At 47.4% G+C, this 3,441-nt stretch overlaps 1 pseudogene; it reads right to left on the bottom strand.

Annotated features, from left to right (window-relative positions):
- Positions 1 to 1,862: 1,862 nt before the first annotated feature.
- On the bottom strand, positions 1,863 to 2,683 carry LOC143662334 (small nuclear ribonucleoprotein G pseudogene; annotated as a pseudogene).
- Positions 2,684 to 3,441: the final 758 nt, after the last annotated feature.

Below are 3,441 nucleotides of genomic sequence, written 5' to 3'. Positions count from 1 at the left end.
CTTGCTCCACCTTGTGTGCCACCCCCACACAGCCCACTGCCTCCCAGAGTGTGGCCAGGCAGCGGCAGAACCTCCCCAGCCCCTGGATCGCACCGGGAAGGGCCAAGCAGCAGCACCCGCTCTGGGCCAGGGCCCCTGCCCAGCGCCTCACTCACCCTCACTGCAGCCGCGCAAAATGTCTGTGAGGTGGGGTCCACTGCCCCCTGCCAGAGCAGAAACCTGAGGCTTTCTCATGGGGTTTGAGGGTCTGCCCAAGGCTCAGGGGGGACAGAACAGGAGTGGGACAGGTCGGGGTGCTGGGCAGGCCCCGGACTCACAGTGAGCAGGTCAGACCTGGCTCTGCCCTCGGGGAGGAGAGGCAGGAGTGAGCCCGACAGGGAGCAAGAGACAGAAAAACAAAACCAAATTCCTCTGCCAGGTGCTGAGATGGAGAAGGACGAAGGGAAGGCCTGGAGCCTGGGGGGCGGGGGGGGCCGGCGGCACTGGGAGCCCCTCTGGGATGACATCTCAGCTGCTGGAGCCCGAAAAGCATTGTAGGAGGAAAGGGCAACACGTGCCAAGCCCTAAGGGGCCCAGGTGCTCCTCGATGGCCCACCTGGATCTGCTAAGCCCAGGTGCTGCTTCACCAGCACCCCACCGGGGTGTGCATATGTGTGTGTGTGGGGGGCTAGACAGTCCCCCCTAGCTGGGCTGAGACACAGTGAAATAGACTTGCCCCTTTACAGTTTTCCTAATGAGCCCCCTCCTCTCGCCAGGTATTAAAAAACCAGGAGCCAGGCTCCACCCTCCTGCCCTGCCCCCATGTCTCTGGGACAGTTTTCCTGACACAGCATTTTTCCCGGCCTGGGTGAGGGATGGCAGTGCCAGCATTTTGGCAACAATGTTCCCTTTAACCCCTGGACTGTGACCCCTGGAATATCCACCAGGGACCCCAAAGAGGTGGCCATTTCCTCTTGTCTATTTATTTATTATTTTTTTTAATTTTTATTAATTAAAAAAATTAACAAACAAAAACATTAACATATCATTCCATTCTACATATATAATCAGTAATTCTTAATATCATCACATAGTTGCATACTCATTATTTCTTAGAACATTTGCATCAACTCAGAAAAAGAAATAAAAAGACAACAGAAAAGAAATGAGATGATAACAGAAAAAAAATGATTATACATACCATATCCCTTACCCCTTGCTTTCATTGATCACTAGCATTTCAAACTAAATTTATTTTAACATTTGTTCCCCTATTATTTATTTTTATTCCATATGTTCTACTCATCTGTTGACAAAGTAGATAAAAGGAGCATCAGACACAAGGTTTTCACAACCACACAGTCACATTATGAAAGCCATATCATTGTTCGATCATCCTCAAGAAACATGGCTACTAGAACACAGCTCTACATTTTCAGGCAGTTCCCTCCAGCCTCTCCATTACATCTTGGATAACAAGGTGATAGCTACTTAATGTGTAAGAATAACCTCCAGGATAACCTCTTGACTCTGTTTGAAATCTCTCAGCCATTGTCATTTAGTCTCATTTCACTCTTCCCCCTTTTGGTCGAGAAGGTTCTCTCAATCCCTTGATGTTAAGTCTCAGCTCATTCTAGGGTTTTCCTCAATCCCTTGATGCTGAGTCTCAGCTCATTCCAGGATCTCTGTCCCACGTTGCCAGGAAGGCCCACACCCCTGGAGTCATGTCCCATGCAGAGAGGGAGAGAGTGGTAAGACTGCTCGTCATGTTGGCTGGAGGGAGAGGCCACATCTGAGCTACAAAAGAGGCTCTCTTGGGGGTGAATCTTAGGCCTAAATTTTTTTTTTTGCCATGTTTCATATTTAATAAGATTTTTCCATTTTAATGCAGAAAATCTTGAAATCAGTTTCAAATTACAAGCATCAGGAAAAGTCTGTTAGAAACAATCAGAATAAAAGCTAATATTCTATTTTATATTCAAAGCACTTGAGAAAGCATTTTTGACAATTACAAAAGTTTAACAAAAATGTTAATATTAAGAATGTACAAGACCCAATTATTATATCACAGTAAAAAAAGGCCTTTTGGGGAGGGGACACGTGGAAGCAATTGATTTCTCTGCTGAACACAACCATTCCTTATACTCGTTCCAAGGCCTCTAACATGATGATGCTATTTCCTCGTATTACCACCATTCCAGTATTGTTCTGTTGTCCACTAGCTGCCATCGCCACACATTCATCAATCACGAGATTCATAAAGGGATCAAATCCTCGCAATATCCCTTAGACACGTCTGCCACCAGTTAACTTCAACGATAACTTCTTGTCCATAAATTTTTTCAACTCTGGCGGATGAGCTTTGCTCATGGCGTCTACTCTGCAGGTTCGATGCTGCCTCGAGTGGGTATTCGTGGCCGCCCTCTCCCTAAATTTTAAGTAGACTTGACCTATCCTTTGTGGGGTTAAGTTTCATATGAACAAACCTCAAGACTGGGGGCTCAGCCTATAGCTTTGGTTGTCCACACTGCTTGTGAGATATCAAGAATTCAACTTGGGGAAGTTGAATTTCTCCCCGTTCTCATTATTCCCCGAAGGAGGCTTTGCAAATACTTTTCCACTTACTGATTGAATCACTCTGGGATTCATTAGGGCATCACTCTGGACAAACCAACAAAATCTCATGTCCTACCTGAGATTCCAAGTACTTATGATGTTCAATCAAACTATCTACATGAGTTATATTAGGAAATGCACTAGTCAAAACATAAATTTTGTAACAAATAAACATTTTTTGCTTTAGTCTCACACATAAGTTGACCTTTTAAAATGTCCGTTTATTTTTAATGCATGGTCCTCCTCCTTGCCAAGAGGAAGCCCAGTTTTATTTACAAGTCATCGCCCCAGAGGATGGAGGGGCCAACCTGGCACCTTTGTCACCAGGCCGCCTTCCCAGCTCCAGCTGGCAGGTTGGGACAGCTGTCACTGCTCAGAAATCAGAGACTCCTTAGAATTTTGAGGCTGAAATGGGCATCATTTCACAGATGGGAAATGTGAGGCCCAGAGAAGCTGAAATTGCCTAATTGCCTGGCTGGGTCCGTTCACCCCCCCCCCCGCCCCCGCACCCCCCCCCCCCACCCCCCCCCCCCCCCGACATGGAGGTCTCTGGCCCAGCAGAGTGGGGGAGAGGCGGCCCAGCCAGTTGGCTGGGACCAGACCTGGAGCCCACTCCCTGGGTTTGAATCCCCGCTCTGACCCTTCTAAAAGCAAGAACCTTCAGTGCCTCATCTCTCCCACCCGGAAAGTGGGGCTGATGACAGCGGCTCAGAGTTATTAGGAGGAGCAACTACCATGCGAGTTAAACTCCTCGAACAGTGCCCAGCACCAGTGAAGTCTCCATGTGTTTGCTAAATACAACATATTTATATACATAGACAAGAAATACATGGGGACAGTTCATCT

The sequence above is a fragment of the Tamandua tetradactyla genome, chromosome 2 (assembly GCF_023851605.1).
Source record: "Tamandua tetradactyla isolate mTamTet1 chromosome 2, mTamTet1.pri, whole genome shotgun sequence".
Lineage (NCBI taxonomy): Eukaryota > Metazoa > Chordata > Mammalia > Pilosa > Myrmecophagidae > Tamandua > Tamandua tetradactyla.
This window is presented reverse-complemented; position numbering and strand designations above follow the sequence as displayed.